Here is a 13652-nt window from a genome sequence, read left to right as displayed (position 1 = left end):
GACGTCCCTGGAAAAGATGTTGCCTTATATGTTGCAGCATTGACTGCTCTAAAATCTTTGTGTACTTTGCACTGACACAGTCCCATGCCATGACAGACCCATATGATGTGTCCATTTCTTCCAAAGAAAGATCTTGAATACTGATTTGTCTGACCACATTACCTGTTTACACTATGTGATGGTCCATCCCAGATGCTTCTGAGCCCAGAGAATTTGATGCCACATCTGGACATGGTTAATATAAAGCTTTTTTTATGCACAGTAAAGTTTTCAGTGGCATTTGTAAATGTAACTCCATATTGTAGTGCTTCACAAAGGTTTGTCAAAATAATTCCTTGCCCATGGTTATATCAGATATTGATAAATGACAGTTCTTGATGCAGTGCCCTCTGAGGGATAAGAGATCACTGGTGTTTATCTTAGACTTGCACCCGTGCCCTTCACTTACTGAAATTCCGCCATATTCCCTAAATTGTTTTATGATATTATGCACGGTAGAGGAAGAAATATGCAAATCCCTTCTAATCTTTCTTAGAACACTGTGTTTAAATATTTCAGTAACTTTCTTACGCATTTGTTGACAAACTGGAGATCATGCGCCCATCTTTGCTCCTCAAAGACTAGTGGATACTGCTTTTGTGCCAAATCATGATTACAATCAACTGTTGACATCATCTGTTTGATTTCACATCACTCACATATTTTAGCCCTAAACTGCTCTGTCCCAACATTTTTTTTGAAAAGTGTTGCAGATCTGAAATGCAGGAATGGATATACAGTATATTAATATTGTTAAAAAAAGAGCAGCAAACTGGCACAAGTGTCAATGCTGCACAGCTTCACTGTCACAGGTTTAATTGCTGCCTTTCCCTGTGTAGGTTTCCTCCCACCTCCTAAAAAAAACACACACGAGTGGGTGGACTGGCTATACTTAATGATCATTTGACAGCGGTGTTGTAAGCGTGGGGTTGGGGTGGTTTGAAAGCTCCTCAAGGCACTGAACAAGAAAGGGGCTCCTCAAGAGTGTATCAATTCTAGTTGTTTTTGTATTCTATTCTATTCTCTACTTAAACTCTCTATATTACAATATAATAATAATAACCTTTAGTAGTATGTATGTGGGTATAATATCTATTCATTGCTTTCAATGCATTGTTGCCTATTTATATTTTAGCCCAATAAAGATAATTGTAAGGTAAAAATACAAGTCAGAATAATGTAACTAAATGTATTTCAGGGGATCAATCACACTCATTGCTAACAGGTGTACAAATGTTACTACAATATATAGAATATATTATATATTTTTACATTTTTGGCAACACTGTCAAAGGCCCCTTACTGAACACCTTTAGAATAAATTGCAATGTTCATTGTAATCCAGCAACCTCACAAATGCTTTGTGGACTAAATATAATAGCTCCCAAAATAGAGTGGAGTCTGTCGTAGTGTAACGAAGGGGCTAACTTGAAAAGAGGGGGCAGACACACACGCAGAGATGCTTAGTATTTAATAATAACAAAAGACACAAGTTACACAAGACAAGACTCACCTACACATGACATAAGCTGAATGCTAAGCTAACTGCTAAACTAAACACACATTAAACCTGACTGTACTATTCTAGACCCTAAGCTAAGCTAACCATGCTAAAGCTAAACATGAACAATACTAACACAAAACAAGACTTCTAAACATGGACAAGAGCAATTAAACATGACCATGAAAACCAAACCAATACATGAGCATGACAAACCAAAAGCATAACCGTCAAAGCCAAAACAGTGGCCGCTAAAGGACCCACAGCTGCTTGCTTAAGTGCTCTTACACCTACAACAAGGTGCAGCTGTGGACAATTAGCAGTAGACCAATCATGATGAGGGACGTTGGCTTGACACTTGAAAACAAACGCTCTTCTATGTGCTCCTGGGGGGTATTCCAGAAAGCGGGTTTAACAAACTTCAAGCTTAACCCTGAACTCCGAGTTGACTTATCTCACCGTGTCATAACCGGAGTTTTCTGTTCCAGAAAAGCGGTTCAGGGTTAGATTACTCAACTCTGAGTAGATTGAACCCAGCAGAAGTGCGTTCACGGTTAACTCTAAACAGGCATTCTCAATGGAGTGTCGATAAATGGATTCATCATGGATGTGAATGAAAGAAAAAGTAGTCCGTAACATTTTACACCAATAGAACTGTTTATTTTAATGTTTGCATGTGCAGATCATGAAAATTTTTTAAATGTAAAAGTAATACAGCATCGTCCGTAAAAAAAGATGTCGCAAATGGCAAAAAAAAAGTTAGTTAAATGTGAGTTAATGCGTGAGTTTAAATTCAATAAAAAAAAACTTGTTGAAACATAATTCAACATTTAGCAGAAGGATAGGGCAAAATGTTTAATATGTCAGTTTGTCACGATTTTACAAGTTTTTTCCCTTTCATTTACTCAATCTAGGTGTAATCCAAGTGGAATCAGATGCACATAGCAGCAGATAAAAATAAAATACAAAAACTGTCAATGTTCATGGCATGTTTATTACATGTAAATCATTAGTTTGTAGTGCGTAAACTGTGGAATATTAAGAACTGCATTGGTACAGTCTGAACACTTTTCATTGCCATCTCTCCAGTGATTGGTGGTGTGGTTTTGAGCCTCCTGCAATTGTTAGTGATCTAAATGTCCCTAGATCCTGATGAGTATAAATAATGTTCTTTAATTAAAAAAAAACACTGTTGAAGGATGATAGAGAAACCATCTCCTCTGCCTCAAGGTGGGATGATACTGGGAGGCCTATAGAGGTACAGGATATGTTGAACACAGAGCATGGCATTTCATTTGATCTACCATGGTAATGTGTATGACTGTCCTCTAACAGAATGTGATGGGCAGTCCCGAATCAGATGAGGGACCATCCACATCCAAAGCTCAGCTAAGAACAGTAAAAATGTCTTACCAAATATCTGAAATATTGAGAACACAAAAAGCTATGTTTGATCATAACATGCTATTTTTGTCTTTTTCTTTCAAGTTGGGTGTAAACGATCTATACAAGGTCCATCTGGAGAAACAAATTGCAAAGTGTGATCCTCAGGTGGAGCATAAAAAACAGACAAGGCTAGAAATTTAGTTGCTTGAATTTAAGATGGGTGTCAGTGCGAAGGATGTATAAATATAAATGTTCTTACTAAAGAATAAGGACAAGGAAATTAACTCGTTGCACTGTTTTATTCAGTGATCATGCACAGAGCCTGACCATTTGGCTTCAATATTTGTAATGTGGGTAGCATTACATAAGATCTTGATGGAAAACAGTAAGTTGCAGAATGTGTATTAAATGTTACACTGTTTTATTTAAAACATTTGTTTATTTTTTAAGATAATGGTCACTACCTGTACGTGGAGGGATATTCTGTCTGTTGTTCACCTAATCCTTTTCATTTTCTGCTGGTGCTTTAATGGGAATGTGGGCTCCATCCATGCAGCCACTAACCCTTGGGAATCCTTAAGATGGTGCAGAGCAATTTTTTTTATTACTTTTCAGTTTTTATCTTTATTATTAAAGACAAACCTGCTATTCTGTGGCATTCATCTTTGATGTTTATTAAAGACAAACGAGTTTCAATGCTAGGCATACTTTTTGGATGGACCAACATACAAAAAACAGAGAGCAATGCATAAAGTATGCAAAGAAGTGAGGGCTGATTCACAAAGTGTAATATTGCAAATGTGTAAAAAATAATACTTGAATAGACCCATAACAGGGCAGTTGCAACATTCATCGATATGTAGTAAAATCATTCTTTGACATAATTTTGCAAAGACTTTCTTGTATACAGACAGGGTTTTCATTCATTGTATATAGGCCCTGTTTTAAGTAACAATCATGTTTGGGGTTAATTACTACAATTAATTTGAACCACAAATTATTTTAGCTTACTAAACTGTGCGTGTGTTAAAGGTATTCTATATTAATCCATAACATTCCATTCATAATGTAATAATTAATGCTATAACAAGCCTTTTTATTAATATTGTGATTAATAATGTTGCAACTGCCCCTTGTTGCAACCGTCCCCACTCTCCCCGAATTGACTGACTGATAAAAACGGAAAGGTTCGCAGAGAAATTAATCGGGAAATGACTAATCTGAGTTTAATGACTCGTTTCCGATTAAGATCTCTTCGAATAATTAGCGCGTCAGGATCCACTGGATCCTGGAGGAAAGAACACGCCAGGTTTACATGAGAAAAGTGTGTGTAACCCCGGGTTAGGTTTAAGTTAACCTGCCAGCGAGCAGGTTAGCTTCAGAGCGTAAGTTGCTATAGTAACTGACACAGGCTCTCTTTAATCTCGGTTTCTGGAACGGAAGTTTTCCTTAATTCTGAGTTAACTTACCCGGTTTAATCACTTAACCCGCTTTCTGGAATACCCCCCTGGAGAGAGGGGCATGGCACATAAACAAACTCCAAGAACACAGAGGCTTGATTTGTGACACATAGCTGCAAGATGTCCAGGAAACAAGATGGTCAGGTGTCCACATATTTTTGCTTTATAGTGTGTACAGTGTACGTTTTTTTTCCATATTCATAAAATTTTAGGAAGCTGACCAAACAACACTCAACCAGTAAAAGTTTAAACCTTTAGAGCAGTTACAGTTATTGTTCAGCATGAAAGTATAGTTTGGGTATTTTTTTTTTTCAGTTTAGTTTTAGTGTTCAAATAAGGGAGGTGATTATCAGGTGCTGCATGTGCAGAAAGCACTGTTTGTACTGCCTAAGTCATTTTTACTGTGTTATATCAAACAGTTTGTCTCATTTGAGGCACTTTGAAAAGGTCAGCGGCAAACTGGGCCAACGTTCAATCTGTTTAACTTTGTTTAGTGCGCACCACTGTAACTTTAGCAGCAAGCTAAGTGGCACTGCCATGCTCCATAGGAAACAATGGCACAGCCAGTGCAAACACGGATTTGACACATCTGTAAAAAGACCGTTGTGAATTTAGCTTTAACATTAGTTTTAGCAGTGGCACAGTAGCACCTTGGGTAGCTTGACTCTCTGGCAGCCAGGGCACTTTCTGTGTCTAGTGTGCATCTTCTCTCTGTGTTCATGTGGCCTTCTTCCGGGTGCTCCAGTTTCCTCCAACAAGTCCAAAGACATGCAGTCAGGCCAATTTGATTTACTAATACTCACCCTAAGTAGCATTGTTTGTGTGAATGCATTTGTGTTGACCTATCTGGGTTGTTCCCTTCGCCCAATGACCCAGACTCACCGTGACCCTGACCCTGTATGTTTATTGACTACTCATAAATGTATGTTTATTGACTACTATCACATATCACCATAACACCGTAACAGTTAAACACTAGATGAAATCAGAATACACCAGTAACTATTAGGATTGTATGATATTCATGTGTTTGGGCATATAGGCTACAAAAAATTAACACTATCAGGTTAATGCTACAACAGAAAACTGGTTAGATTTTATTTACAATGCTAGGGAAAATCTCCAGAACTTGAAACACTTCGACTTCACAGGCGTTTATTTGACTAGGGTTGTTTTAAGAATAAGTCACCACATGTTGCCGGGTCCTGGGCTGCCTGTCAGTCTGTGACAGCAATTAATTTTTGCTCCCAGCGAATCACTCACAGAACCCTTGTAACCTCACATGCCACAGGTGCATGGATACGACAGTCCTTGCAAGCACAGACTTAGGCAGATCACACATTGCTTAAATGATGAAGACATCAGGTTCTTTAAAAGAAACAGTTAGGGCTTCTAACTCTATCAGCAATACTTGTAACACTACCATTGGCACACTTTAAACTTTGGTAGGCAAACACTAAAAACAGGAATCGTTGGTAAGAATTAGCCTTGTTATGTGTGTTATTTTTAGAACAAAGGCTTTTACAGGCTTAGTGAGTCTTAGTGCTGGGCGATATGACAGTACATTTGGTATAGCGTCTTTGATTTCTCATACCGTATGGATTTTTCAGGTACCGCCATACTGTAGCATAGTACATTTTAACAACTGTAGACTTCAATAGGCAGCCAATCTTATAATATTGTTAGCCACTAAAAGCGCTATGGAGTGCCGTGCAGATTAAGTACAGCTCACTAGTTACTCACTAGCCAGTTAGCGTTAGCATGACAGTGTTAACAGATGCGAGAGGTTTCCTCGATATGGTAAAAAAAAAAAAAAAACAGATGGAAGATAAAGAGAGGAAGACCAAATATGCACCGGAAGAACCTGACAAAGAAATCAGGCGTGTCGGCAGTTTAAAACAGACTAAAACACTATATACTGTACGGTTTGTCGAGCCACGGCTGTTGCAAACAACGACATTACAAACACAGTAACAATCCACATATGCAAAGACACGATTCCTCTATAGACAGTCGAGTAAGAAGCTTTCAGAGCAATAATTAAAACAGTGGATTCCAGGTTTGTCTTACGGGGCAAAAATACTTTATGTTAGTCGCTATTTCAACGTTATAAGCAAACTGGAAGCGGAGATATTTAAAGTCGTCCACTTTTCTACAACAGACAGTGGTCAAGTTGTACAGTGGAGTTTGAAAACATTGCTTTATTTGTTAAAGAGAGAGCTAAGGGTAATTGTACAATAATTAAATATTAAATAAACAATAAAAATGGTATTTTTTGCATCATATATTGTGTCATTTTCTGGTGCTGAGCAAAGCTTATAGTCCTCAAAACCTTCATTATATACATGATGAAATTAAAACATTTTATATTCTATGTACTTATGACAGTAGAATAAGCCACAGACATACAAAAAAAATAATAAAAAATGCCATAATATAGCGTGAAACCGTTAGAATCTTAAAAGTATAAATACTGTGATACAAATTTTTGGTCATACCGCCCAACCCTAGTGACTTCTCTTGGCACTAAGCACATTTTGAACTCTTTTGGGGAGATTGTCCTGAGGTTTTCTGATGTAATCTTCTGGTATAGTACTTTTCCTTTAGATGTAGACTGTCTTTTATTTCTTTCTCTGTCCAGGTGATCCATACTGCCTCTATAACATTCAGGTCTGGTCCATAACTGTCAGTGTTTTATCGGCTGTTTTTTCCCCTCAAATATGGTTTCACTGCATTAGCAGCTTGATTGGATATGTTATCATGCTGAAAAATAAAACCATTCCCAATCAGCTGCTTTCCAGAAAAAATGGCATGATAAATTAAAACCTGCCTGTACTGTTCCAGCATTTGTGATCCCATCAATTCGGACAATATCGCCAACAACACTGACATTAAGGATTACAGTCTGCTTCCTCCTTTTTCTCCTGCCTTGTCAAAAGCTACAACATTAGGTCTAGCTTTAGGATGGCAGTTCAGATGCAAGGACATATTTCTTTGCAGCAGACATAAAACCCATGGCACTACAAAAATCACTTGACTGTGGACAGTTATCAGGGCAGACATGTTTGTTTATGGATTTGGATTACACAAACTTGTTCTCTTCTCAAAAGTGACATTTTTGTTTTTCTCGACTCACCATATAAACCCACCATATATAAAAAAACAATAAACACGAGAGAATAGAAATTCATGAAGGTTTTCTTTCAATATATTCCAATTATTCAGTGACAAAAAAATCATCATAGGTAGGAATCAAAACCAGATTGCTGGAACAGTGTGGCATTAAAACTACCAGCTGTGTTCCCACACCACTCTAACTAAAAGCATATGCTTGTAAATGGCATTTGGTGACTTCTGGGAATTTTGTGAGCTCTTCCTCTTTCCCAGCTTTTGATTGATATTAATGAGGTAATGGTATGTTGGGTTCCTCAATCGGTTGGTAAAAATCAATGAATTCATTAAAATAAAGACTATTTAGGAATAATAATGTATGCATTATTGATTTTTCAACACTTTACATTCAACACACTACCAAATTAAAGCTTGTAACTAATAGCAATGCTATTAAATAAGCACCCAAGCAGTTTACAGAACACTTGCATTGTTTATTATTGTCACTACAGAATTATTAACATCTCTGGTGAAGATATTACATATCATCATCTTTTATTCAAATAAATAAACCAATAAATAAATAATAAATAACTAAATGGCGTTGTAATGGAATGGAGTTGCTCTCCACCAACCCCATTATGGCTATAATAGTCTTATTTAAGGGTTTTTTACAAGATTGTCTGTAGGAATTTGTTTCCCTTTCTGTCAAATGTGTATTTACATGTGTGGCATTTAGCATTTTGGTGTTAGAGGCCTTGCTCAGGGACCCAGCAACTTGACAGTAGTGGGGCTTGAACTGGCAACCTTTTGATTACTAGTCCAGTACCTTGACCACATATGTGGAGTCGAGCTGGAAGAAGTACATGACTTCAAGTACCTATCAGTTACATCTCGGCCGACAGCAACATCGAAAAGGAGATCTCCACCAGAATTGGCTTTGCAGCACAAGCCTTTAACAGTCTGCAAAAAATCTGGAAATCATCAGTTTTGCAGATTAACACCAAACTGAAAATCTACAAATCAAATGTACGCGCAGTTCTACTATATGCCTTAGAAACCTTTAGAACCAACAAAAAGATAGAGAGGCTTCGAATGGCGATGCCTTCGTAGAATCCTCAGAATCCACTGGGAACAGCATATCACCAACAAGAAAATATGCAGACATACAGGCATCAACAACATTGCAGACGAGGTGAAGCAGAGACGGAGATGGCTGGGCCACGTCCTACGGATGAGCAAGACCAAACATCCACATGCTGCACTCAGATGGGCACCACCTGGGAAGAGAAAGAGAGACAGGCCATTGGGCACATGGCGGAGAACAGTGGAGAAGGAGATAGCAGCGTAAGGCAAGAACTGGGATGAGATACACTGGCTTGCCCAAGACCGCAACGGCTGGAGAAGATATGTTGGCGCCTTATGCTCCAGCCAGAGCAAAGAGGATTAACTAACTAACTAACCTTGATCACTGAGCTACCACTGCCTTTTATAAGGTACTGATGTTGAATGGGAAGGATTAGCTTGCAGTTGAAGTTTCAATTAATCCCAAACGTGTCTAATGGGGTTAAGGTCAGGGTTCTGTACAGGCTAATAAAGTCACTCCACATCCAACTAATAAAAACAATCTTTTTAAACCTCACTTTGTGCACAGTTGTACTGGGAGCAGAAAGGGAGAGTAGCCATTCAAGCTGACGCGTTGATCAATCAGACCAATCAGACCAGAAACACATGAAAGCAAGACGAGGTGGCCGAGTGGTTAAGGCGATGGACTGCTAATCCATTGTGCTCTGCACGCGTGGGTTCGAATCCCATCCTTGCTTTTAAAAGCTCTTTTAAATGACCTCAGTCTGCTTTGAAGACATAGCAGCCTATTGACCATATGTGGAAAAGCAAACAGTCATAAGAGTAGCAGTTCAGAACGTCTGTGCTGCCTCTTTCTACCCGTTTTCAGGCCAATCCAGCCCTCTGAAGCGCCTCCTGACACACTCGATTACAAATCACACACCTGCAATCGGACCAGAAGCACATTTCAATTGGCTTGAGCAGATGAAATGGCCGAGTGGTTAAGGCGATGGACTGCTAATCCATTGTGCTCTGCACACGTGGGTTCGAATATAATCCTCATCGAAATCAACTCCTTTAAACTCTTGATGCATGCTCAGTAATCCAGCTCCACAAATCCACAAAGTGGATCCACAAACTCTTGCTTCCATGTCTGACAAACACACAGACAAGATGAGGTGGCCGAGTGGTTAAGGCGATGGTCTGTTGATTTGTTGTACTCTGCATGCGTGGATTCGAATCCCATCCTCGTCGATGTAAAAGCTCTATTAAATGACCTCAGTCGGCTTTGAAAACATAGCTGCCTATTGACCGCATGTGGAAAAGCAAACAGTCGTAAGAGTAGCAATTTAGAACGTCTGTGCTGCCTCTTTCCGCCCGTTTTCGGGCCAATTCAGCCCTCTGAAGCGCCTCCCGCCACACTCGATTACAAATCACACACATGCAAACGAACCGGTAGCACATTCCACTTGGCTTGAGCAGACGAGGTGGCCGAGTGGTTATGGCGATGGACTGCTAATCCATTGTGCTCTGCACGCGTGGGTTCGAATCCCATCCTTGTCGAAAACAATACCTTTAAACTCTTGATGCATGCTTGATTGCACACTTCTGTGCAAAATTTTGGCACCACTCACAAGAGAAAAACACAACTACAACACAAAATAGAAACAATACGTCTTATACAGGATCTTTCAATATAATTGTGATTTTGGAGGTAGTGCATTTTCTACAGGTAATACAGAAACGTTGGAGAGTGGTGGAGCTATATTTGACCAATTAAAGCGCAGAAATGTTGAAGTCTGGAGTTGTGTGACCAATCACTCAGTTTGACTAATCACAGCGCAGAAATGTCGAAGCTTGGAGGTGTGTGTTTTTACCGGGGTGTTAGTTCTGTTCCAGTAAGCCGGCAAGATGAGTAACAAAACAGTAAATACTTTAGAATGTTCTTCATTATAACATTTCTAACACGCAACTATTTCACTTTATTTCAAGTTTATATATAATTTATTGCTATTAAGCACACAGGTGTGTTCACATCTAATCAGAGCGACGGTTAAATATAGCAACAACTATACAAAGTACCAGACTGTTTAAATGTATCATGTAATGTTAATGACACACAGATCAGTAAAATAGTAACATTTTTCTAAAACTCAGACCAATAGGACCAGAAACGCATGACAGCAGTCTGGACAAGATGAGGTGGCCAAGTGGCTAAGGTAATGAACTGCTTATCCACTGTGCTCTGCACGTGTGGGTTCGACTCCCATCCTCGTCGAAGTTAAAGCTTTTTCAAAAGCTCTATTGACCATATGTGGAAAAGCAAACAGTCATAAAAGGACCAATTTAGAACGTCTGTGTTGCCTTTTTCCACCCGTTTTCAGGCCAATCCAGCCCTCTGAAGCGCCTCCTGCCACACTTGATTACAAATCACACACCTGCAATCGGACCAGTAGCACATTCCAGTTTGCTTGAGCAGACGAGGTGGCCGAGTGGTTAAGGCGATGGACTGCTAATCCATTGTGCTCTGCACGCATGGGTTCAAATCCCATCCTCGTCGAAAATGTCACCTTTAAACTCTTGATGCATGCTCAATAATCCAGCTACACAAAGTGAAGACCTTTATACAATAAACAACAACCTTGAAACTCTTACTTTCATGACTAATGAATAAGTGCACACTTCTGTGCAAAATGTTGGCACCACTCACAAGAGAAAAACACAACTACAACACAAAATAGAAACAATACGTCTTATACAGGATCTTTCAATATAATTGTGATTTTGGAGGTAGTGCATTTCCTACAGGTAGTAAAGAAATGTTGGAGAGTGGTGGAGCTATATTTGACCAATCAGAGCGCAGGAATGTTGGAGCCTGGAGTTGTGTGACCAATCACTCAGTTTGACCAATCACAGCGCAGAAATGTTGGAGCTTGGAGGTGTGTGTTTTTTCCGGGGACAGTAGTCGTTCAAGCCAACGCGTTGATCAATCAAACCGACCGGACCAGAAACGTATGCCAGCATTCTAAACAAGACAAGGTGGCCGAGTGATTAAGGTGATGGTCTGCTAATCCATTGTGCTCTGCACGCGTGGGTTCGAATCCCATCCTTGTCAAAAACAACACCTTTAAACTCTTGATGCATGTTCAATAATCCAGCTACACAAATCCACAAAGTGAAGACCTTTAAACAATAAACAACAACCTTGAAGCTCTTGCTTTCATGACTGATAAATAAGCGCAAACTTCTGTGCAAAATATTGGCACCATTGACAAGAGAAAAACACAACTACAACACAAAATAGAAACAATACGTCTTATACAGGATCTTCTAATATGATTGTGATTTTGGAGGTAGTGCATTTTCTACAGGTAGTACAGAAACATTGGAGAGTGGTGGAGCTATATTTGACCAATCAGAGCGCAGGAATGTTGGACCCTGGAGTTGTGTGACCAATCACTCAGTTTGACCAATCACAGTGCAGAAATGTTGGAGCTTGAACGTGTGTGTTTTTACTGGGGACAGTAGCCGATCAAGCCAACGCGTTGATCAATCAGACCAATCACACCAGAAAGGCATGGCAGTAGGCAGAGCAAGACGAGGTGGCCGAGTGGTTAAGGAGATGGACTGCTAATCCTACAGGTAGTACAGAAATGTTTGAGAGTGGTGAAGCTATATTTGACCAATCAGAGCGCAGGAATGTTAGAATCACTCAGTTTAAATGTATCATGTAATGTGAATGACACAGATCAGTAAAATTATAACATTATCCTACATTTTTCTAAAACTCAGACCAGTCAGACCAAAAACACAGAGCAAGGCGAGGTGGCCAAGTGGTTAAGGTGATGGACTACTAATCCATTGTGCGCTGCACGTGTGGGTTTGGATCCCATTCTCGTCGAAGCTAAAGCACTTTTAAAAGCTCTATTAAATGACCTCAGTCTGCTTTTAAAAAAAGAGCAGCCTATTGACCATCTGTGGAAAAGAAAAGTGTCATAAGAGTAGCAGTTTAGAATGTCTGTGTTACCTCTTTCCACCTGAGGCCAATCCAGCCCTCTCAAGCTATCCTGCCACACTCGATTACAAATCACACGCCTGCAATCGGACCAGAAGCACATTCCAGTTGGCCTGACCAGACGAGGTGGCCGAGTGGTTAAGGCGATGGACTGCTAATCCATTGTGCTCTGCACGCATGGGTTCAAATCCCATCCTCGTCGAAAATGTCACCTTAAAACTCTTGATGCATGCTCAATAATCCAGGTACACAAATCCACAAAGTATAGACCTTTATACAATAAACAACAACCTTGAAGCTTTTGCTTTCATGACTGATCGTTACGTAGAAAAGACGAGGTGGCCGAGTGGTTAAGGCGATGGACTGCTAATCCATTGTGCTCTGCACGCATGGGTTTGAATCCCATCCTTGTCGAAGTAAAAAATAACTTTTAAAAGCTCTATTAAATGACCAGTCTGCTTTGAAAACACGTCAGCCTATTGACCATCTGTGGAAAAGTAAACAATCGTAAGAGTAGCAGTTCATGTTTGTGCTGCCTCTTTCCAGCCCTCTGAAGCACCTCCTGCCGATCTCGATTACAAATCACACACCTGCAATCGGACCAGTAGCACATTCTACTGGGCTTGAGCAGACGAGGTGGCCGAGTGATTAAGGCGATGGATTGCTAATTCATCGTGCTCTGCACGCGTGGGTTCGAATCCCATCCTTGTCGAAAACAATACCTTTAAACTCTTGATGCATGCTCAGTAATTTAGCTACACAAAGTGGAGACCTTCAAACAAAAACCTTGAAAATCTTGCTTTTAGGTCTGATAAATGAGTGGACAAAATGAGGTGGCTGAGTGGTTTAGGTGATGGACTGCCAATCCACTGTGCTCTGCATGTGTGGGTTTGAATCCCATATATCTCTTGCCTGCAAAATGGCCTAGTTTACTGTGTCCTCTCCTAAAATACTGCAAAAGTTAAGAGTAAATGATTGGCCATCTTTACTGTCATTTCAAATTGGTCTTATATTGAATTAAATTGCTGGACAACCAATCACCAAAATTCTTACCAGAAATAGAAGAGGTGAAAAA

The 13652-nt window shown here is 39.7% G+C and overlaps 8 non-coding genes across 8 annotated transcripts; all 8 read left to right on the top strand.

Moving 5' to 3' along the window:
- The first annotated feature begins 9237 nt into the window (after positions 1–9237).
- trnas-gcu (transfer RNA serine (anticodon GCU)) lies at positions 9238–9320 on the top strand. Its single transcript has one exon. It is a non-coding gene; the product is annotated as a tRNA-Ser (tRNA).
- A 723-nt stretch (positions 9321–10043) lies between these two features.
- On the top strand, positions 10044–10125 carry trnas-gcu (transfer RNA serine (anticodon GCU)). Its single transcript has one exon. It is a non-coding gene; the product is annotated as a tRNA-Ser (tRNA).
- Positions 10126–11040: 915 nt separating this feature from the next.
- Positions 11041–11122, top strand: trnas-gcu (transfer RNA serine (anticodon GCU)). Its single transcript has one exon. It is a non-coding gene; the product is annotated as a tRNA-Ser (tRNA).
- A 473-nt stretch (positions 11123–11595) lies between these two features.
- On the top strand, positions 11596–11677 carry trnas-gcu (transfer RNA serine (anticodon GCU)). Its single transcript has one exon. It is a non-coding gene; the product is annotated as a tRNA-Ser (tRNA).
- A 704-nt stretch (positions 11678–12381) lies between these two features.
- trnas-acu (transfer RNA serine (anticodon ACU)) lies at positions 12382–12463 on the top strand. The gene has a single exon. It is a non-coding gene; the product is annotated as a tRNA-Ser (tRNA).
- A 234-nt stretch (positions 12464–12697) lies between these two features.
- Positions 12698–12779, top strand: trnas-gcu (transfer RNA serine (anticodon GCU)). The gene has a single exon. It is a non-coding gene; the product is annotated as a tRNA-Ser (tRNA).
- A 130-nt stretch (positions 12780–12909) lies between these two features.
- Positions 12910–12991, top strand: trnas-gcu (transfer RNA serine (anticodon GCU)). The gene has a single exon. It is a non-coding gene; the product is annotated as a tRNA-Ser (tRNA).
- A 216-nt stretch (positions 12992–13207) lies between these two features.
- On the top strand, positions 13208–13289 carry trnas-gcu (transfer RNA serine (anticodon GCU)). Its single transcript has one exon. It is a non-coding gene; the product is annotated as a tRNA-Ser (tRNA).
- The last annotated feature ends 363 nt before the right edge of the window (positions 13290–13652 follow it).

This window comes from Trichomycterus rosablanca, chromosome 3 (assembly GCF_030014385.1).
Source record: "Trichomycterus rosablanca isolate fTriRos1 chromosome 3, fTriRos1.hap1, whole genome shotgun sequence".
Taxonomy (NCBI): Eukaryota; Metazoa; Chordata; class Actinopteri; order Siluriformes; family Trichomycteridae; genus Trichomycterus; species Trichomycterus rosablanca.
The sequence above is the reverse complement of the archived record's forward strand: the minus strand, read 5'-3'. Positions and strand labels throughout refer to the sequence as shown.